The 23,870-nt window shown below is 44.4% G+C and overlaps 1 long non-coding RNA gene across 2 annotated transcripts in view; it reads left to right on the plus strand.

Annotated features, from left to right (window-relative positions):
- The window catches only part of LOC149467738 (uncharacterized), a 94,359-nt gene that overhangs the window by 35,676 nt on the left and 34,813 nt on the right, over positions 1 to 23,870 (plus strand). The window contains exon 1 of one of the 2 annotated variants that reach the window (XR_016311849.1): positions 21,322 to 21,407. The exons of the other annotated variant lie outside the window; for it this stretch is intronic. This is a non-coding gene — a long non-coding RNA (uncharacterized LOC149467738). Of the gene's footprint in view, positions 1 to 21,321; positions 21,408 to 23,870 lie in introns of those variants that run through there. 2 annotated transcript variants of the gene reach the window in all.

Genomic DNA, 23,870 nt, shown 5'->3' on the forward strand with positions numbered 1-23,870 from the left:
GAATGCAGGTAAGACCAGAAGGCACTCAATGACAGTTCAGAGCCATTTAAATATCGCGCCCTGCGCTGTCATTGGTGCCAGGCGCGCGCCCGCGGCTACTAGTGCGCATGCGCGAGTTTGGACGCCGCGGCTGGCCTGGACCTAGTGCCCGCGTCCCTGCACAAGGCGGCGCACTGCGCCTGCGCCGGGACTAGCGCCGTGGTGATCCCTGACATTGGCCCCCCCTACGGGCAACCTCTGGATGCCCACCCGATCTCTCCACCACGGGTGATCACGAAGAAACCCCCGGACAAGCCTAGGTGCATGAACATTTTGGGCCGGTTCCCAGGAATTGTCCTCCGGACCATAGCCCTTCCATTTAATTAAGAACTGGGTCTGACCCCCCCTCCTTCGGCACTTCAGGATTGCTTCTACCTCAAATTCTTCTTGCTCTTCGACAGTTATGGCCTCCAGAGGTCTGGACTCTCGATCTGGAAAGGGATCTGGGACCACTGGTTTCAGCAGGGACACGTGGAATACTGGGTGGATCTTGAACGTCTCAGGGAGGATGAGCTCGTATGCCACTTTGTTAATCATTCGCTTCACACAGAAAGGGCCTACAAACTTCGGTCCCAATTTCCTTGAAGGACACAACATTTTCAAATTCGTTGTCGCCAACCAGACCTTATCCCCAGGTTGCAGCACAAGGTCCCCCCTTTGCTTCTTATCAAAAGCCTTCTTGTTATCCTCCTGGGCCCGAGAGATGGCCTCCTGAAGTAATTTGTTGTTGGTGGAGAAAAAAGTAAGCGCGTCTTGTGTGGCCGGAACTGGACACTCGGGGACCAGATCAGGAAGGAAAACAGGGTGAAATCCATAGTTTGAAAAAAAGCGGGGATTGCCCCATTGCTGAATGATTTGCATTGTTGTAAGCAAATTCTGCCAAGGTTAAGAGCGTCAGCCAATTATCCTGTAGGAAGGACGTGTAGCATCGCAGGTATTGCTCCAGGAACTGGTTAGTCCTCTCTGTTTGCCCATTGGTCTGTGGGTGGAACGCGGAGGAGAGGGACAGTTTGATATCCAATGCCTTGCATAGAGCCCTCCAAAATTTAGAAGTGAATTGGACTCCTCGATCCGAGACGATGTCTTCTGGAACTCTGTGTAATCTTACTATTTCCTGAATGAAGATTCGTGCAGTCTCGGATGCCGACGGAGTATTCTTCAAGGGTAAGAAGTGGGCCATCTTAGATAGTTGATCGATGACCACAAGAATCGCGGTGTGGCCCTGGGACGGAGGGAGCTCGACTATAAAGTTCATTGCGATCCTTTGCCATGGTCGTTCAGGTACCGGCAGTGGGCGCAGCAGTCCCCAAGCCTTGTTTCTTGAAGGTTTGTTTCTTTGACAGACGGCGCAGGATTTAACGTAATGTTTGCAGTCCTTAGCCATGCTCGGCCACCAAAATGAGCGTTGGAGAAGATCCAGGGTTTTTGTTAGGACAAAGTGTCCTGCCATCGGGTGATCATGACAATATCCCAAGACTAAAGTTCGGACTTCTTCAGGTACCGCGATCAACCCCTCCTTCCATAGGAGTCCTCCCTTGTTTTGCAGGGACACCCCAGATGGGGCTGACATTGCCGTGGATGCGTCCAGGAGTTTCGACCGAAGCTCCGTTTGGAGGGCCAAGAAGTTCCCTGTGGACAGAATGGTATCGGGTACTGGTTCTTCCTTGGGGTCCTCAAACATGCGTGACAGTGTGTCGGGCTTCGTGTTCTTGGAACCAGGTCTGTATGTTATATGAAAGGAGAACCTGGAGAAAAAGAGTGCCCATCTCGCCTGTCGCGGGCGTAACCGTTTGGCCGTTCTCAGATACTCTAGGTTTTTATGATCGTTGAAGATCAAGATTGGATGCGTGGCTCCTTCCAGCAGGTACCTCCATTCCTCTAATGCCATTTTAATGGCCAACAGTTCTCGATCGCCAATATCATAGTTCTTCTCGGCCGGAGTAAGCTTCCTTGAAAAGAATGCTACAGGGTGTAGGAGTTCCATGGTGGCTTTTCGCTGGGACAGGATGGATCCTACCGCATTCTCAGACGCATCTACTTCCAGTATGTAAGGCAGGGAAGCGTCTGGATGGCCGAGAATGGGTGCTGTGGTGAACAATTTTTTCAGGGCCTCAAAGGCTTCCTGGGCCTCTGGTGTCCATCTGAAGCGGGTTCCTTGTTTGGTCAACTGAGTTATGGGGGAGACCAGACCTGAGAAGTTCCTAATAAACTTTCTGTAAAAGTTCGAAAACCCAATAAAACGTTGGATGCCCTTTTTATCTGTGGGAACTGGCCAATCCAGAATTGCTGAGACCTTCTGAGGGTCCATCGCGACCCCCGTGGTGGAGATAATCAGACCCAAAAAAGTAATACTGGACTGCTCAAAGCTGCACTTGTCAGCTTTGGCATATAGCCCATGCAGGCGCAACCACCCTAATACCTTTGCCACATGAATCCTGTGAGCCTTAAGTGAGGGTGAAAAGATCAGTATGTCATCCAAGTAGACGATTACAAAAACATCAAGGTAGTCCCTGAATATATCGCTCACAAAATGCTGGAACGTGGCTGGGGCATTGCACAGCCAAAATGGCATGACTAGATATTCAAAGTGCCCAAAACGAGTACGGAACACTGTCTTCCACTCGTCCCCCTCTCCTAGGCTCAGTCATGGCCTTCTGGTACTGTAAGGGACCGCCTGGCGGCACCACTAGCACTCCACTGATCAGGCATCCCCAGAGCACGGAATCTAAGCCCCAGAGTACTTGTTCACCAGGGCCCCTGATGGTGGGGATGGACTTGGAGCACCCTGAGACCAGGTCGTGACTACTGAGTATACCTGTCAGTGGTAGGGGTATTCGCCAGGGGCTCCCACAGGGGAGAGCCTGATATGAGGAGGTCGGGCGACCCCGACGGGATGGATGGATGGCTGAGCAGGTGCGAGGTCAGACAAGCCGGGTCGGTAGCCGTGGGGACAGTGCGGTACAAAGCAGAAAATAGTCGGGTCACACGCCAGGTCAGTAACAGAAGATCAGATCCAATAGGGGGCATCCAGGAGAGAGGTCAGACAAGCCAAGGGTCAGAGCAGGAGAATACAGCGTGGTCAGGTACAATCCGGGTCAGCAACTTACAGGATACAGGTTCACAGGTTCAGGAATGCAGGTAAGACCAGAAGGCACTCAATGACAGTTCAGGGCCGTTTAAATATCGCGCCCTGCGCTGTCATTGGTGCCAGGCGCACGCCCGCGGCTCCTACTGCGCATGTGCGAGTTCGGACGCTGCGGCCGGCCTGGACCTAGTGCCCACGTCCCTGCACAAGGCGGCGCAATGCACCTGCGCCGGGACGATCCCTGACACATGGACTGATCCCATCAGAGTGTCCCCTTACATAGACTGATCCCATCGGAATGTCCTCTCACATGGACTGATCCCATCAGAGTGTCCCCTTACATGGACTGATCCCATCAGAGTGTCCCCTTACATGGAGTGATCCCATCAGAGTATCCCCTTACATGCACTGATCCCATCGGAGTGCCCCCTTACATGGACTGATCCCATCGGAATGTACTCTCACATGGACTGATCCCATCGGAGTGCCCCCTCACATGGACTGATCCCATCGGAGTGTCCTCCCACATGGACTGATCCCATTGGAGTGCCCCCTCACATGGACTGATCCCATCGGAGTGTCCCCTCACATGGACTGATCCCATCGGAGTGTCCTCTCACATGGACTGATCCCATCGGAGTGTCCTCTCACATGGACTGATCCCATCGGAGTGTCCCCTTACATGGACTGATCCCATCGGAGTGTCCCCTTACATGGACTGATCCCATCGGAGTGCCCCCTCACATGGACTGATCCCATCAGAATGTACTCTCACATGGACTGATCCCATCAGAATGTACTCTCACATGGACTGATCCCATCGGAGTGTCCTCTCACATGGACTGATCCCATCGGAGTGTCCTCTCACATGGACTGATCCCATCGGAGTGCCCCCTCTGTAACACTTAACTGATGACCTGTAGAGGCTTTTGAAGTGTTGCCTATAGAAAATATAAGGTACTGACGTTTGTCGCCATTTCACAGGTACATGTAAATTTAATGTTTGACATGCTAGGTATCTATATACTCAGCGCACCCTCCTCTTTTATATTTTACAAAAAATTTGTTTGTAATTTGTTGCATTTGTTTGCCTTAAAATTCAGTTTAGTGAGTTTCTTCATGAAATTTTGCATTTCCTAGACCTTTGTGGTAATATTGTGCGACATAACAAATTGGAACTACCCCTATTTCATTCTTTAGGGTGTCTGCTTTCAAAAAATGTATAATGTTTGGGGGTTTTGTGTAATCTTCAGGCCTAAAATGATTTTGTAAACGTGTGCAAAAAAATGCAAAAACGGTTCTGGCAGTGAAAGGGCTAAAATTGTTCAGAATAGCTTGCAGTCTGCCCAAAGACCAAACATCTAAATAGTAAGATCTTTTTTTTTTTAAAGAAGAGTTTTAGATTTGCTTTGTAATTGGGAACCCATAGTAAACATATAGTGGGGGTTTCACAAATTTGACTGCAAATGTAGAACATGCTGCGGATAAGTAAATTACACATTTTAGACCAATTTTAAGTACATAGGAGACATAAACAGATGAGTAAAGCCTGTAGAAATGACTGAAGATGCCATAACCCATAAGGTCAGTCCACCCAAGGGTGATATTGTTGTTGTGGGTTGAGCCTTGTTGCATGAATCAGCCCCTGGCCTCGTATATTTATTTTATGGGTGTTCCTGCTCCTTCTGTTACATTTTCCATAGTATAAAATAGAAAAGTGGAGACCCCTCATAATGGGCACTGCAGGGTATAGACCCAGGACTTCACAGGTCTCATCTTTAGAGCTCTTAAAGTAGAAATAAAGGCAAAGCTTTTTTTTTTTTAATTTCCAATAGGGGAAAGGAGGGTTTTAACACTTGTGTTCCATTGGGGAGAATTCCTTTCATTTCCTATCCCATGGCCAAAAAAGGAAGTGAAAGGAAACCCATCCAAAGTGAAGGAATCCCTGGCTGTCATCAAAACTAGTGTCCCTCTTGGAAGATTTCCCCTCTATTCCTGTTCTGGTCACAAAACTAAATTTGGAATTTTCTTTTACTTTCGGTGATAATAGTAAACCGGGCAAATAGAGAGGGTGAATCTCCCTAAAGGGGACACCAGGGGTGGACTGACAACTCATGGTGTCAATTGGCCAATCAGTGATCACATGCAGAGTAGTAAGCAAGATGTCACTTTTGACATTGCTTACTACGTGTGAAATCTGTTAATGATCACAGAGATCACATGGTACAAGGCTATTCACAGCAGCCTTGTACCCTGTGACAAACTGTGACCAATCACAGCTCACACAGTAGTTCTCAATGGCTGCAAGAATGCAGCTAGTGAGAAGGAGAAATCATTGCTTTTACAGTCTTTACGGGTGTAAAAGCAATCAGTGTAAAAAAAAAAAAATAAAAAAATAAAACCTTCATCACCCCTCACATGTAGTACAGTGTAACCATGGTGACACTGTACTGCTAGGGTGACAATATGTAAAAAAAAAAAAAAAAATGTTTAAAACTTATAATTTTTGGTTATAAACTAATTTGGGTTATTTTTTTTTTTTACTAAAAAGATAACAGAATAAATTTTGGCCAAGATTTATACTGAAATACTATTTATTTTCAAAATTTTATAAGAAAAACACTTTTTTTCTAAATTTTTGGACTTTTTCATTTACATAGCAAAAAAAATAAAAATCCCAGTGGTGAATAAATACCACCAAAATAAAGCTTTATCTGTCTCAAAAAAATGCTAAAAAATTCATATGGGTACAGTGTTGCAAGACTGCGCAATTGTCATTCAAACTGTGATAGCACTGAAAGCTGAAAATTGGCCTGGACAGGACGGGGGTAAAAGTGTCCAGACTGGAAGTGGGAAAGGGAGTTCAAGTTCTCCTTTAGGCATGCATGATGACGTGGATCATATTTAAACATCATAAATCACCACCTGGTCAACAGGACGTTTCAACCATTCACTGTCATCCCCCATGTTGATTTCCCTTTCTCTGTTTAAGTGCTAAAATGGTGAGCTAGAAAAACAAGATAAATAGCAGGTGAATGTGTTATTACAGATGTGGATCTCCAAGATAAAATGAATGATCAAAAAAGTGAAAAAAAAACAAGGAGAAAATCATTAGAGGCACAAATAGTCAGCAGATCTTCACCCAACCCAGCTTTACATCTATATCAATGTCCCAACCACTCCAGACTCTGGCTGAAAGTTTTCAGAGAAGGAAATCCATTCATGCATTCAATTCCAAAGTAAGCGACTGCCTTTATTCTGAATGTCCTGTTTTAGGATAGGGAGGGGTAACATTCACAAGTCTTACACCAATAGAACATATCCAAAACATCCAACTACCATTAAAAACATTGTTGCAAATTTTATTTCGGGGATAATACAATTTTTTAAAATATATTTTTATAAACACACACACGTACACATACACTTATTTACACACACTGCTGTGCAAACATTTTAGGCCGGTGTAAAAAATGCTATAAATTAAATATGTAAGCCCAACATTGCATACTCCTGACATACAACTGTTGTACCACGTGCTTGTACCAAAAAAAAAAAGTATCCTGTTCTCCTTGAATTGCTTGCTTTGTGTGAAATTGTTGGTGTTCCTGCCAGTTCCTCTGCTTTCCTATTAAAAACTGACCACACCAGGCATGAGAGCACAGCGTGGCCAGTTTTCTGGTTCTGCTGGCAACTCAGCCTGCACTCTTCCATGGATTAAACTGTGCTGACATGCTTCCTTCACAGCCTTTCACTGGGAAGACCAGTGTCCTGCTGTTTTTCTTCCCTGAGTTCCTTATGCAGCTGAGAACAGAAGAAATATTTTCACTTTTTCTATATGTATACATAAATGTTTTGCCTTTCATTCATATTTCAAACCGAATGGGCTGTTTTACAAGAAGAGGGTTTACTTATACTATGGATTCTTTCAGGCATAGAAGTGTTAATAGTTTATTTTTATCAAATAACAAAATGGAAGGTAAATGAACCAAAGAGAAATCCAAATTAAATCAATATTTGGTGTGACCATCCTTTGCCTTCAAAACAGCATCAATTCTAGGTACACTTGTACAGTTTTTGAAGGAACTCGGCAGGTAGGTTGTTCCAAACAGATTGGAGAACTAACCACATATCCTCTGTGGATGTAGGCTGCCCTTTATCCTTCTGACTCTTCATGTAATCCCAAACAGACTTGATGAGGTTGAGATCAGGGCTCTGTGGGGGCCAAACCATCACTTCCAGGACTCCTTGTTCTTCTTTACAGTAAAGATGGTTATAATGACATTGGATGTATGTTTGGGGTCATTGCCCTTCTGCAGAATAAATTTGGATATATATCCTGAAGTTTAGGCGCTAAGGCTGGGCAGTGAGGTATACATAGAATGATTGTCTAAAGTGGCTGCTAGTCCTCAGCTGCTTCGCATGAAAATCACCAAGAGTGGTGAAAAAAGCAAACATGAAACCAAATGTCCCAAAAGCGATTCGAGGAAAGTGACTTGTATAAAGGAGTCACCATGTCAAATCAAAAATCAGAACAACAATTCTGTCACTGTGGCACTAAACGTTTATAACAAGGCACAAGCATATTTATGGCAGATAAAACACGTGCTCTCTTGCTTGATCAATGGTAATATACCAGTCAGAACAAGAGAGGATGAACTTCAATAAAAACAGCAACATTGCACATTAAAGGAAAGCCTTCCAGGGAGATAGACGCTCACAGAGCTTCAGGAGTGTCAGCGGTGAGCCCATGTCAGCAAACAGGACTGTTTTATAACCACTAGTGACTCCGCTAGTAAGGATCCACCATCAATGGGTCTCCGGCTGGGTCCACTAGGATTCTGGGAGTCACTCGGTAACCTGCGTGGGCTCGGATGCGGTGCACCAGAAGTGACGTCAACAAAGGAAGTTAACCGGATCCGGGGATCAAGGTGGAGTGCAAGCTGGACCAAACAAGATGGAGGCTTCCACTGTCACCATGACAACGCATTTCGAGCGTGGCCCTTTCCCTGCTCACAGTAACTGGTGACAGGGGTCTAAAAGACCCGACATCTCACCTGCCTGCAGTGAAACTAATAGAGTGTGAGTGCCCTCCATTCCTGTCTTCCCCAGCCATACTCACAGACAACTATCAGGAGCAGAAAAACACAAACTGGATCCCAGGAGGGAAATACACACTGCCAAGACAAGGCAGCCAAATCATGAATCAGCCATATAGTAAGAGGCCCCCAATGCCCCTCCAACCCCCAGAAACACCAACATCTGTTACGGCATCATTAACCCTCTCACTGCCGGGGGGGGGGTACACACCAGGAGCTGGGAGTGTGTTGTATGTAACAATGTATCACAAGTTGTCTGTCGGCTTGCTGCTGAAATAGACTCCTGATGTGTGAAGAAGCAGCACCTGTCACAAAGGCATTACATCACATAGGAGACGGTGTCCTCTCTGTGATATCAATAAAAAGTGTCAACAAATAAACGTACACCCAAGCACTTAAACCTCCAAAAGGTCCCCCCCCCCCGCCTCTATGTACATACCAACCTGAGCACACCGGTCATGGCACCCACATATGAAAACATTGCTGGTGCTACACGTGTTGTGCATTGCTGCACATGCCAGAGTGACAGCAATCATTTTAGGGCTGTTATACAGAGTTACTTCCAACCTAATGACCTGGAGGGGCTTTTAATGTGTCCCCTTGGAGAAAATATAGGGTGCTGAAGTACATGTCTGTATTATGGGCACGCTCAGTTTTAAAGCTTCACATACTGGGCATCTATTTACCTGGTGCAACTTCATCTTTTATATTTTACCAAACATTTGGGGAATATATTGTGTTTGTGTGCCCTAAAATGAACTCTAGTGACATTTTTTACTAAAAATTTGAGCTTGAAAAACCATTGCACACATATTATGTGACATAAATTGTCTAATTTTTGATATAATTTTTGATATTTGAATTGCCAGGGTCTCTGCTGCAAGAAAATATATCATGTTTGGGGGTTTTCTGTAATCTTCAGTAATCACCTTTAATTCATTTTTAAAATATGTGTAAAAAAAACCCTAAAAACGTCTCTGGCAGAAAAAGGGTTAAACACGCCTAGTCTAAATGTATGGTAATATTAATGTGTGTGTCTATAGAACAATATTTCTGGTAGTATTTGGGGTAAAATAAGGTTTTATGTGTTAAACAAATGGGCTAACAGGTGAATTTCTAAGCATCAGGTCGGTTGGAGGGGGGGGGGGGGAGGGGGGGGGGATTTGAGTAAACAACCTCACACCAAAAGTGACAGTTGATCGCTGTTGATAGCTGTGCTTCTGAGAGGACACAGACACCTGTAGCTCCAGGATTTCTGTAGATTTCTGTGGATTTCAGCGTTTCTGCTATCATGATGGCTGAGGACTTCAACTGGGGATCAGCGGACCCTCTTCTGCTTCTGGGATTCGCATCGTCGGACTGCACCGGGAAGGACAGAGAGGAGAACATCATGGCCGCTGTCACTTACCTGCAGGGAGGAAAGGCTGAGAAGACTGAGGCCCTGGGACAGCTTCTGGACATGGCTACTAGCTTCACCATGGCTCCCATCTTCCACTATCCAGTGAGGTTCCCAAAGACATCTGGGAAGAGGGCTGAAGATGGAAAGGCCCTCAAGGTGAAGAGGAGGGACATCACCACCAGCTTGGCATCCCAGGAGCCTACAACCAGCACCCAGCGATGCTCTTCCCGAGCAAGCAAAGGGGCTAAATACAAAGAGCTGGTAGCTGAAGGTCTCCTGGATGCCCTGAACTCCAAAGAGCCCAAAAGAAAGGCAGCGTACAGCAAGCCTCAAGGAGCCAAAAGACCCAGGGCCGAATGAGGTAAGTAACATCAGGTAAGGGCCGAATGAGGTAAGTAACATCAGGCAATTATGGGTTTTTTGTGTTTACAGCCCATCTCTCTTACCTCCCCCTAATTACTAGCTTAAAGGGGAAAAAAAAGTCCATTTTTTAGCCATAGCTCTCTCTAGACTGTGTGTTTCTGATTCTGACATCTTCCCTGTCTCCTGAATCTGTCCTTTTCTCCTCACTTTGTTTGGAAAAAAAAAAAAATTACAAAAAAAAAAAAAAAATTACAAAAAAAAAAAAAAATAGATTTTAGTTTTTAAACATAGATAAAATAGTGGTAAGTTAATATAAGATATTATGGTGTGTTTCTGACTTCATGTAACATCCTCTTTAACCCTTGAACCTCTCCTTTTTTTCTCATTTCTGTTTAAAAAAGAAAATGTTATATATAATATTATATTTTATGTATACAAACTGCAAAACCCACCACCTGTCACCCACAGCTGGCAGTTGGATTACAAAAAAACGGAGATCTGGATCAGAAAAAGTTATTGGGTTATTGTATACATTTTTAGAACATCTTAACGTTAACATCTTACAAAAAAGGAGAGGATTGGCTGGCTATAGGGGTGGAGGAGGCCAGATTTTTTTTTTATTTTTGTGACACTAAACAATATCCCTATTATTCAGAAAAAAAAACCAAACACATCCGCTAGTTACTGTCCCTGTAATCTATTTTTCAGGAAATCATTTCTTACTGTGTTTTTCTAGTTCCTTGTAACATCCTTCATGAGATTCCACACCTTCCCTCCAACTTCTTTTTGAAAATTAAACTCCTTGTGACATCCTACATTAACTCCTAAACCTCTCCTTTTCCCCACTTCTCTTTGTTTGAAAACAGCAGTGAATATTAGTTGTAGCCATGTACACTGCTCTATACACATTGCACGCCCCATCACCCATCGCCCAGGGCCCATATCAGGAAGTTGGATCACAAATTAAAAAAAGTAAAAATGGAGATTTGGAGGGTCTGAGAGCACCAATGATTTTTTTTGGCTTAAGAACACATATTTGAGTTGGATATGTTTTTTAAACCAGAGTTTAGTGTCACTTCTTTAACATCTTACTAAAAAGGAGAGGATTGGTCGGCTGTAAGGGGAAGGAGGAGGCCGGATTTTTTTGTGACACTAAACAATATCCTTATCATTCAGAAAAATCCAATACACATCCACTAGTTCATAAAACATACAGTGCCGCGCTTTTAGTATGTGATAGCAAACAAATTATGTTATAATACAGTGAACATATGTGAAAAAAGAAAAAGTGAACCTATGTGAATAAAAGTCTCCAAGTATAATGTTTTTCTTCAACTTGAAACAAACTTCACAATTTCATATCTTCATGCAATATCAATCCTCCACCACAAACGCCAGATGTGCCCTCAACAGGGTTTTTGATCTCACATATAGTTTGGTCAAAAAACGCATGTGTCCCTCGAGGTGGACATAAATGGTCAGATGTATCCTGAAAATGGAATCTTCCTCCAAAGATCACCGATCCCTTTAATCTTTCCTCCTCCATTCAGCATACATGATAAAAAAACGAGTAAAACACAATAGTGCGTTATCCTTTAAAACACATTACTTTACTAAAAGCATAAAAAGTGGCCAGTCACATAGTACAGGTGCTAGATCGCACCAGATATATGCGCAATTAAAACCTGCAATACTCTTGTATGAGCAATCAAAGGAAACTCCACTCCTCAAATGTAACAATGTGGTTGTAACGATGAACAGCGAGCTTCATGACGTCACCAAGCCCCCCCTTCATCGTTACAACCACATTGTTACATTTCAGGAGTGGAGTTTCCTTTGCTTGCTCATACAAGAGTATTGCAGGTTTTAAATGCGCATATATCTGGTGCGATCTAGTACCTGTACTATGTGACTGGCCACTTTTTATGCTTTTAGTAAAGTCATGTGTTTTAAAGGATAACGCACTATTGTGTTTTACTCGTTTTTTTACATGTATGCTAAATGGAAGAGGAAAGATCACCGATCCCTTTAATCTTTGGAGGAAGATACCTTTTTCAGGATACATCTGACCATTTATGTCCACCTCAAGGAACACAAGCGTTTTTTGAACAAACTATATGTGAGGTCAAAAACCCCTGGTGAGGGCACATCTGGCGTTTGTGGTGGAGGATTTATATTGCATGAAGATATGAAATTGTGAAGTTTGTTTCAAGTTGAAGAAAAACTTTATACTTAGAGACTTTTTCACATATGTTCACTGTTTTATAACATAATTTGTTTGCTCTCACATACTAAAAGAGAGCGCGGCACTGTGTGTTTTATGTATTAGAATCCACGCACATCATGAGTATGTGTTAGTGTGAACTGCTTTCTGATATATAGTTTTGTATTTGACACAAGAAGGGAATATTTTTAGTAGCATTTGTGACTGTGCGAGAATTTGTTGTTTATAATTGTACACATCCACTAATTAATGGCCCTGTAATAAACTATTTTTCATTAAACAATTTATTACTGTGTTTTTCTGCTTCCTTGTAACATCCTTCATGAGCTCCCACACCTATGCTTTCCCCCCCACTTGTTTGTTTGAAATGAGCACACTAGTTGTGATCATACGCCTGTTCTATGCACACTGGAGTGCCACTTTAACATCTTGCAAGAAAAGAACGCGATAGTCTGGCTATTAGGGGAGGAGGTCAGATTTTTTTTTCCTGAAACTAAATGATATCTTGATTTAACAAAAAAAAAAAAAATTATTTTTCAAGAAATTGTGTCTTACTGTGTATCATTGTGATATCCGCCATTAACTCCCAAATGTCTCCTATCCCCCTCACTTCTGTTTATTTAGAAAGAGCAGTGAATATTAGTTATGGCCATGTACACTGCTCTACATACACTGCACTTCCCACTCACAGAAAAAACAAAAATTGGGATTTGAAGCAGTAAAAACTACTTTTTGGGTTAACAACACATTTTTTAAACCAAAGTTTAGTGTCACTTCTTTAACATCTAACAAAAAAGGAGAGGATTGGCTGGCTATAAGGGGAAGGAGGAGGCCAGATTTTTTTTGTGACACTAAACAATATCCTTATTCAGAAAAAAATCCAATACACATCAGCTAGTTAATGTAACAATCTATTTTTCATAAAATCATTTCTTACTGTGTTTTTCTGCTTCCTTGTAACATCCTTCATGAGCTATAACAATCAATAAGTGTAGCGCTCTGGTGACAACTAACTAAATCTCAACATAAACAACATGTGACATAATGGTGTCAGGGTCCCTGAGGAAGTCACATGAGAGGTGATGCAAGGCGTAGGTGACGTCATTTTCGGTGCGGACGCCATCTTTGGACTCCCTAAAGAACCCATGCAAGTACACCCATACATGAGGTTCAAAATGCTGTATAGAAGAAGATATATCATGTGAGTGTCCTGTGTATATTATTTTAATTACTGTGTTAATAAATGATAATACACTATGGAGGATTTTCTCTTTGTGGACCATGTGGGAGATGATTTTTCTGAATAACAGCCATTTAGGATATTCCTAGAGGATACACTTTAACCCAAGGGGGATCCAGGAGTGATCCATAAGGCATTTAGGCCCTTTTAGGGTCACAGCAAGGAGGTGAGGAGCTAATCTAGCTGTGTGGAGTCATCACCAGAGCCTACAAACGCACAAGATTCACCTGCATGATTGCATTTATTGTTGTGGACACTGGTGGCACGTTTTGTTTATGAGATATTACTTTCAGTGATGTGTTCATTTATATTCACTTGCTGTATATATATATATATATTTTCTGATTTCAGCGGTTTATTTATGGTATGAATAAAGTGTGTTGACACAGAGCACTTGTTTTATAGGGTATATCCCTGTATTAGGGGGCTTAATATTAGTCATTTCCACCATATGCACAATATCCTGTGATGTTGCACTGTTTTAGCATTCATTCTCATTAAGATTCACGGTTTGTTCCACCATTATGTCACATGTCGTTTATGTTGAGATTTAGTTTGTTTTCACCAGAGCGCTGCACTTATTGTTATATTTTGGTTTTTCACTTTCGGTAATAAGGTGCAGGTGTAGCAGCTTATTTTTAGTTTAGTAGGATTGAGTGCAGGAGGTTTTCCCCAATCCTTCATGAGCTCCCACACCTATGCTTTTCCTCCTCACCTGTTTCTTTGCAACAAGCATGCACACTAGTTGCGATCATGTGCATTGTTCTATGCACACTGCAAATCCCATAGCCCATCTCAGGAGTGTCACTTTAACATCTCCCAAGGAAGGAGCGTGATTGGCCGACTATAAGGAGGGGAGGGGCCTGTTTTTTTGTGACACTAAATGATATCTTTATTTTCCACAAAAAATATATATATATAGATTAAACATCCACTAGTTAATGCTCCCATAATCTATTTTCCATTAAATTGCTTCTTACTGTGTATCTGCCTTCTTGTGACATCCGCCATTAACTCCTGAATGTCTCCTATCCCCCAGACTTCTATTCATGTGAAAATAGCAGTGAATATTAGTTATGGCCATGTACGCTGCTCTACACACACTACACAGCCCACGGCCCAATCACAAAAAACAAATGGAGATTTGAAACAGTAAAAATACATTTTTAAGGTTAACACATTTTTTTACTCCAAAGCTTAGTATCACATTTTTAACATCTTACAAAAAAGGAGAGGATTGGCCGGCTATAAAGGGAAGGAGGAGGACGGATTTTATTTTGTGACACTAAACAAACAATATCCTTATTATTCAGAAAAAATCCAAAAACACATCCTCTAGTTCATAGCCCTGTAATAATCTATTTTTTATTACATCATTTCTTACTGTGTTTTTCTGCTTCCTTGTTACATCCTCCATGAGCTCCCATACCTATGCTCCCCCCCACTTGTTTGTTTGAAACAAGCATGCGCACTAGTTGTGATCATACGCACTGTTCTATGCACACTGCAAATCCCACAGACTATTTCAGCTTCTGGTGCAGGAAAAAAAGAGAAAATGCTGCATTTTGTTCTAAACAGAACCATACTGGAACATGGCAAACTGCATCAAAACTGCACCACAACAGAGTGTGGTGTGAACTGTAAGCAAAAACGTGTCCGGAATGCATCCAGAGTGCGTTTTGTGGTGTGAACTGGCCCTACACGAGATCTTTATCTTTCAGAAATAAGAAATACACATCCACTAGTTAACACTCCAGTCATCTATTTTTTGTGCAGCATTTGCTTTCAGTTCTGCGGCCTCAGATTTGTGCATGAAAGAATAAAGCCGTACCGTCTGGATTATTGGCGGTTGTCAGCAGCATCAGGAGTGAGGTAAGTGAGTCAGGTAGATTGTGGAAATAAAGGTGTGAGAAAACTATTCTAGCCAATAAACACCCACCACCAGGGACACAATTCCAACATTTGAATTTCGGGCTCTAAATGCTGATGGATCTAATCTACTGGCCACATTGTCTAACATTCATCAGATACAGCACTGTCATATCCTAACTAGGGATGCAAGTGTGATATCGATACTGTCGCTCAAGTACTCGCCGTTACCAATTACCGATACTTTGCTATGCCATTGGCGTCCATACAAAATGTATGGACGCAAATTGCACCGCAAAGAATAGCATGCATTTTGAACAGGAATGCGATTGACTTCTTCAGGACTGCGTTATTGGTAGACAGTACTCCATTTTATAGGCTGAAGGTCTGCCAATCAGACCGCTGGGCGGGACAACCACTGCCATACTAGTGTAGTCCGAATGGTAACTAGGCAACCCTACCGTCGGACTCGCAGTGAAAAGAAGCCTTTCCACAGACCGTATAGATCACAAGGCAGTACTTCTTAATGGCACTATATAGTATATATCCCTTAATGGCTCCCAACATCATTATTGGACAGTATAAATTGGACAGCCTCAAAAAACCTTTAATAATCTAAATAATTATAAATTTGATAAAAATACACTAGATAAAAAAATAAAAAAACTCACCCCCTAATCCTCAAAAAAAACGGGTGATACCAACCTGATGCAATTAATATAAAAATTAGTATACAGAATTATATGTATATAAAAAATAAGTACATGTATATAAAAAATATTTTAATATACAAAACCCTTAATCAAATACTGTATACTAATAATCTCATATTGCCAATCCATAATATATGTGAATAAACCAAAATAAAATTACCTTTTATTAATATAATTAATAAATAATGCTCATAATAGTGTATTAGCACAGGTTTTTTTTTAGGCGGAGTGTAGACACTCTGTGCCTGAAGGAATGGAGTGAGGCTACCTCTCGGGGAAGTTCTGAAACTGCGGCAGGACAGGAATGTTGGTGGTGCATAGCTCTGAGGAAGTCTCGGCCTTCCTGTTGGGTTCACAAAGTTCAGGATTGATTGCACCTCCTCCCAGTTGGGTGCGGTCTGGTGGGATAACTGGGGTGTTGTGCATGGCCTGATAGGTGGAATGTGGGTGGGGTGTCCTCCTTCAGGGGGTGACCACAGTACACTGAGGGTTTTCATTCCCCCTGTTGCTGCCATGGGCTCTATTCAGATGTTTTGGAATTGTAATTCTAAAAAAAACCTAATTTATTTATTTAACATCCAATTATTTATTGTAACACACTATTGTGAGCATTTTTCTATGTCAGTAAAACTGAGGACTGGTAGGATGAGGAGGGCGACAAAGGCAGTTCTCTGTGAATAAACTTCACTACAATTAAATGGCTTTAGACCTTTCAGACTGAAGGCATCTATGTGGAAGAGAGCTCTGCATTGATTAAAGAAGGGGAAATGTGTCGGGACATTACAGGTGATCATTGCTGACCACTGCATCACCCACCATAAGAGAACAGCAACAACCATTTCAAGTCTGTTCTCTGTTTTGTGAATGAAAAGGGTTGTTCTTATGTAGATCTTAGTAAACAAGTCTGGAGAGGAAGATGGAAGGTTCTAGGATGAGGCTTATTACAATCAGGCATCTAACACTAAGAATACGATGACTAGCATGGAGTAGGTTAGCGTAGTGTAGTTTAGTGTAGGTCCTGCCCTGAAAGAGTCTACCTTGTCGTGGTGGGCAGGCTTGTCATCTTTTGGTTACAAATGTCAAAACTGGAGAAAGAATGTATTGTCTCTGGGCAGTTTCATTTTTGACCATGGGATTCAACTAAAAGACTCCTAAGATTTCATATAGGCAGATCAGAAAAAAGTGTGACCAGGGGTCTGACGAAGGGCGGCAAAAACAGCAAATCCCCAAAATTAAGCAAGTGCAGCACCACCCATAAATGAACATAATTAACAATGTGTCTCATTTATAAAATCATGCAACAATAAAGTTCTGTGACTATTTGTAAAACTGTAATGCAACAATGTGAATAAATGCAATAAAAAAAAAAAAAAATATAAAAAAATTACTAAAAATGAAAATAAAAATAATAATTAAAATATATATTATTAATATATATATTTTTAAGTTTTTTTATCATTTTAATCTTAATTTATTTTTTTCCTTTATTGCATGTATTTATATTGTCATGTTACATTGTAACGAATAGTCATAGAACCTAAGGCCTTGTTCGTGCCATTTTTTTCTATATACCTTTCTGAGTTTTTCTGCATACGTTCTGCAAGGGTACAAAGAAAACAATAGTTCTCAATGTGCCCTATTCCCTGTATAAAACTCACTGATATGCGTATGAAAACAGATGTAAATTTGTGCTCTGCGAGGGAAATCTTTCCCATCAGTTTTTCTGCACGTATAGTGTGAACGAGGCCTAACTTGTATGATTTTATTAATGAGACACATTGTTAATTATGCTGATTTATGGGTAGCACTGATTTTAGCTTTAATAACTGTTGATCTTTCAGTTGAGAGGAGATACACGTTTTTTGGTGTAAGCAGCTTCCTTAATTAGGATTGTAAGCTCGAAAGAGCAGGGCCCTCGAACCCCTCGTGTATCACATTGTATTGGTATTGTTCTGTCACATGTTCTGTCCCCCTTTGTAATGTACAGCGCTGAGCAAACTATTGGCGCTTTATAAATACTGTATAATAATAATAATAATTTTAGCTTTAATAACTGTTGATCCTTCAGTTGAGAGGAGATACACGTTTTTTGGTGTAAGCAGCTTCCTTAATTAGGATACCTATACCACATAATAGGCACAGGATACCTATTGCTCACCCGCCCGGCAGTGTCATTCAGTCACAGAATTCTGTGAATGGGAAACTACACTCTCGGCTTGTAGTCCTCAGTGAATTACCACAGCACTGTTGAGCACTGTGATAGTTCGTTGTCTCTTCCCGTCAGTGTGTATCTGCTTGCCCGTACGGAGTAAAAGCACACATACACTGACAAGTCTGCAGAAGTCCTGCATAGCACCTGCGATCTGCTGATTGCAGGAGCAATGCTTTCTAATAAATGCAAATTTTCTTACCTACAAAAAGATGTGCATGTATTATTTATTTATTTTATTTTTTTAGAGGTGAACTTATTCTTTAAAACTAGCTATAAAATGGGACAGTTGCCATTTTTGTAAACGTAAGAAACAGGCACAACAATGTGTCACATAGAGGCATGGTGAGGGGTGCAGCAATGAGGCCACAGTGTACAAACTGCGGACACCCTCTCCTCAGTCCATACTGAGCTCCTGAGCCGCACAGTGCCATTAGTTGGTAAGATGCTGTTAGGTGTGCAGTAGGCAGTGCCTTAGCAAATAATTACGCATCCCTCGCCCCATTCAGCTGATGATTGGAATGTTCCCCAGCCTACAATTGAATGTAAACAAAGGGTTGGGGTGCTGGGGATGCTGACTGATGTCATTGTTCAAAAAGTGCCATAGCCATATTTGGTTTATTACATCAGCCGGCATTCTTAGCCCCTTCATTTACAATCAGCTGTCACCTGGAGAATCTCCTGGTTGTCAGCTGAATGGAGCCAGAGATGCATCCTTGGTTGCTAGGATAGCAGCAGCCTCCAGCATTCTAGCAACCAGCAAGCCCTAAGGAGGAAGCGTAACATTCACAACAGCTTTGCAGGGCAAACATGGTCTGGCCTGTCTCTGTACACCAAATTGGAGGTGGTTTTAATTACCTCCTGATACGTTATCTACAAACTGTCAGTAATTCTTACATTTGAAAATTCCCAAAATAGGAACTACCCAAGTTTGTTGCATGTTTTGGAACTTTACGAGGCTTACTTAATTATGTGCAGATGTTTTAAAGGCAATCTGGATCTCCCCAATGTGCCTAACATTGATGTCAGTGGGAAAATAATTCCTCATACATTGATGTCGGTTAAAATATAATGCCTGCTTGTACATGTGACTTACATCGATGTCACTGGGAATATAATGCTCTCAAGTTGCTGTAGATGGGAAAATAATTCCTGTTTCACTGGTGTCAGTGTGTTGCTACATAAGTGTACAGCCGGTGGGAAGGGGTTTATTTGGTGTGGATGGGAAACCTCACATTGGAAGGAAGACCACATGAAATCACCACACACTGACAGCACAGCAATGAAGAACTCCCTTTTCACGTGTGTGCATGTGCGTGTGCGTGTGTGTGCGTGTATATAACAATTTTCCTGCTACTTTAAATTGGTAAAGATTGTAAAATAATGCCCTTTATACTGGTGTCAATGGGAAAACTATTCCCCACCAACATACCAGTGACAGTGTGCAAAAAAAAAAATAATTACATTGGTGTCAGTGGGAAAATAATTCCCCTTATGTGAGCATCCCTTTGGTAATATTTTTCACATACGTGGATGTCAGTGGAAAAATTGCCAGTAAGGCTACGTTCACACTAGCGTTGTGTGCAGGCGGAAGAGAGGCGTTTGGAAAGCATTTTTACCTCTTCCCAAACGCCTCGGACAATTCTGCACATTGCAGCACATGGTGCTGTTCTAACGGGAGCATTAGCATCGAGGCAAAACAGACGCCTCTGGTCGAGTCAGGAGGCGTTGAAGCCTCCTATTCTAGTCTATGGTGCCGCTCCGCAAACGCGCGACTGGCGTTTGCGGTGCGGTTGCGGGGTGTTTGCGGAGCGGTAATACCATTCAAACTTCATTATAGGCGTTTGTGGGGCATTTTTAATGCTCGGAAAACACCTAGCAACCGCCGCTAAACCGCGCATGCGGCATTTTCCGAGCGTTAAAAAACGCTCCGCAAACGCCGGACCAACACATGCCAAACGCTATAGGGGCATTTGGCAAGCGTTGGTAAAACAGTCAAGTGTGAACGAGCCTTAAATTGGAGTCAAAAATAATTTCCATTACACTGGTGTCATTAGGAAAATGATTTCTCTTTTCTTTTGCTAGTTCATCCTGGGACAAATCGGTTCAATCTCGGGACAAACTGATGCACCTGTCACCAAACACCAGGTTTTCTCTGGCCTGGTGGATCATCATTCAAGCTTTGTTGGGAAAATCCTTCCTATTGATCTCTTAAAACATCCTCACAATGGAAGCAAGTCATGGGTTAGATTCCCTATGAAATTGTTATTGCGATCTGTGTTCCCCCTGGGGAGATTCACCTTCTATATCCAGGTAACAGTAAGTGACATATAATGAGGGATTAAATGGAGTTAACTGTATCTATAGCCAAATCGTTTTCACTTTTGGATAGAGTAGAACAAATGTCTGCATTGGAGGACTTCTCTATTCCTTTTCTGGGAACAACTTTACAATTTTACATTTCTCATAATGTTCTGCTTCAGTGACAACAGCCATCAAGAAAAATAGAGACTCTCCCCAGTGCGAAAAAAAAAACAATAAAACACAACAGGGGCGCCGATCCTTCCCACTTAACCAAGAACAGAAAAAAAAGTTTTGGCTATGCATACAGGTTACGTGTTCTGGTGAGGAATGTCTACGAGGGAATTTCCTGGCAAAAGGCTCCAGGAGGGTCAATGTTCTGATTTTGGTTGCAGGGATGGGACTGTGTTAGTGTTGGGGGGTGGTGAGGAGGCAGGGGTGTATCTGCCATGAGGCAAACAAGGCGTTTGTCTAGGGTGGCAGTTTACAGGGGGCGGCACGCCCCCCAGGCAGAAGGGACACTGTGTGTGTCAGCAACAGGGCTGCCATTTGTGAGTGTACAGCCAAGCCGACACACAAGGAGGGTCACCCGGGCTAAGGGACCGGCTGCAGAGGAGAGAAGAGTGGTGGGCGGATCCCTGGTGTGCGCCCAGAGCGTGTGAGGGCGGGGCCCACTGTCAGTGTACGCTGGGACGTGCAGAATGGCCAGAAGGTGACGGCGGAGGAGGAAAAAGAAAAGAACGAGGTCAGGGTGTAGGGGCCCCCCGCTCTTTTGCAGCCGCCGCCGGAGATCCTGAGGGATATGGGACACAAGCGTCCCTCCTGGAGTGATCCTGACACTGTCTGGAGGAGCCCCTGCTGGACAGGTAAGAGCTTGGAGGACTGGTGCTTCCCCACTCCTGTCCCCCCGACACACAGCCCCCCACCACTTCCCTCCCCCGTACCATTGCCCCCTCTCTGTCACACTGCCCCCTGTCACGCTGCCCCCTCCTGTCACCCTTTCCCACACCTGTTCCACTTCCCCCCTCCTGTCCCCCCACATTGTCCCACTACCCCCCATCTGTCCCCACTGCCCCTCACTTGTCCCTCTGTGCTCCTCCTGTCCCACTACCCCTCACCTGTCCCTCTGCGCTTCTCCTGTCCCACTGCCCCGATGCTGTCCCATGCCTCCTGTCACGCTGCCCCCCACCTGTCCCTCTGCGCTCCTCCTGTCCCGCTGCCCCGATCCTGTCCCATGCCCCCTGTCACGCTGCCCCCCACCTGTCCCTCTGAGCTCCTCCTGTCCCACTGCCACTCACCTTTCCCTCTGCGCTCCTCCTTTCCCACTGCCCCTCACCTGTCCCTCTACGCTCCTCCTGTCACGCTGCCCCGATCCTGTCCCATGCCCCGTCATGCTGCCCCTCACCTGTCCCTCTGTACTCCTCCTGTCCCACTGCCACTCACCTGTCCCTCTGCGCTCCTCCTGTTCCATGCCCCGTATCACGCTGGCTCCCACCTCTCCTTTTGAGCTCCTCCTGTCCCACTACCCCTCACCTGTCCTTCTGCGCTCCTCCTGTCCCTCTGCACTCCTCCTCCTGTCCCGATCCTGTCCCATGCCCCCCGTCACGCTGCCCCTCACCTGTCCCTCTGCGCTCCTCCTGTCTCACTGCCCCTCACCTGTTGCTCTGCGCTCTTCCTGTCCCGCTGCCCCGATCCTGTCCCATGCCCCCCATCTGTCCCTCTGTGCTCCTCCTCCTGTCCCACTGCACTTCTCCTGTCCCTCTGCCCCCACCTGTCTCCCCACCCATCATGCTACCCCCCATCATGCTGCCCTCCCCCTGTCATGATGCCTCCCTCTTGTCCTGCTACCCTCCTACCTGTCTCGATGGCATACTCCCCCTTCCTGCTGCCCCCCTCCTCTCCTGCTGCCCCCTTCCTGTCCTGCTGCCCCCCATCACGCTGACCCCCTCCTGTCCCACGACCCCCCCCTGCCATGTCACACTGCCCTCCATCATGCTCCTGTACTGAAGAGGTGGATCTTAAACAGCAAGGGGAGAGATAAATGTAGATGGGGGGTGCTCAATTTTAGTCTTGCCTAGGGCAGCAAAAAAGTAAAATACACTACTGTGCGGAGGGTCGATGCTGGGACTGCAGGGATGGGTCAGTATGTGGGGACTGCAGGGATGGGTCAGTATGTGGGGACTGCAGGGATGGGTCAGTATGTGGGGACTGCAGGGATGGGTCAGTATGTGGGGATTGCAGGGATGGGTCAGTATGTGGGGATTGCAGGGATGGGTCAGTATGTGGGGACTGCAGGGCTGGGTCAGTATGTGGGGATCGCAGGGATGGGTCAGTATGTGGGGATCGCAGGGATGGGTCAGTATGTGGAGATTGCAGGGATGGGTCAGTATGTGGGGATTGCAGGGATGGGTCAGTATGTGGGGACTGCAGGGATGGGTCAGTATGTGGGGACTGCAGGGATGGGTCAGTATGTGGGGACTGCAGGGATGGGTCAGTATGTGGGGACTGCAGGGATGGGTCAGTATGTGGGGATTGCAGGGATGGGTCAGTATGTGGGGATTGCAGGGATGGGTCAGTATGGGGGGATTGCAGGGATGGGTCAGTATGTGGGGATTGCAGGGATGGGTCAGTATGTGGGGACTGCAGGGATGGGTCAGTATGTGGGGACTGCAGGGATGGGTCAGTATGTGGGGACTGCAGGGATGGGTCAGTATGTGGGGATTGCAGGGATGGGTCAGTATGTGGGGATTGCAGGGATGGGTCAGTATGTGGGGATTGCAGGGAAGGGTCAGTATGTTGGGGGTTGCAGGGATGGGTCAGTATGTGGGGGTCGCAGGGATGGGTCAGTATGTGGGGATCGCAGGGATGGGTCAGTATGTGGGGATCGCAGGGATGGGTCAGTATGTGGGGATTGCAGGGATGGGTCAGTATGTGGGAATTGCAGGGATGGGTCAGTATGTGGGGATTGCAAAGATGGGTCAGTATGTGGTGGATGGGAGGATGGGTCAGTATGTGGGGATTGCAGGGAAGGGTCAGTATGTGGGGATTGCAGGGAAGGGTCAGTATGTGGGGATTGCAGGGATGGATCAGTATGTGGGGATTGCAGGGATGGGTCAGTATGTGGGGATTGCAGGGATGGGTCAGTATGTGGGGATTGCAGGGATGGGTCAGTATGTGGGGATTGCAGGGATGGGTCAGTATGTGGGGATTGCAGGGATGGGTCAGTATGTGGTGGATGGGAGGATGGGTCAGTATGTGGGGATTGCAGGGATGGGTCAGTATGTGGTGGATGGGAGGATGGGTCAGTATGTGGGGATTGCAGGGATGGG

Source organism: Staurois parvus, unplaced genomic scaffold (assembly GCF_062004578.1).
Source record: "Staurois parvus isolate SC_StPar_1 unplaced genomic scaffold, SC_StPar_1.0 ptg000102l, whole genome shotgun sequence".
Taxonomy (NCBI): Eukaryota; Metazoa; Chordata; class Amphibia; order Anura; family Ranidae; genus Staurois; species Staurois parvus.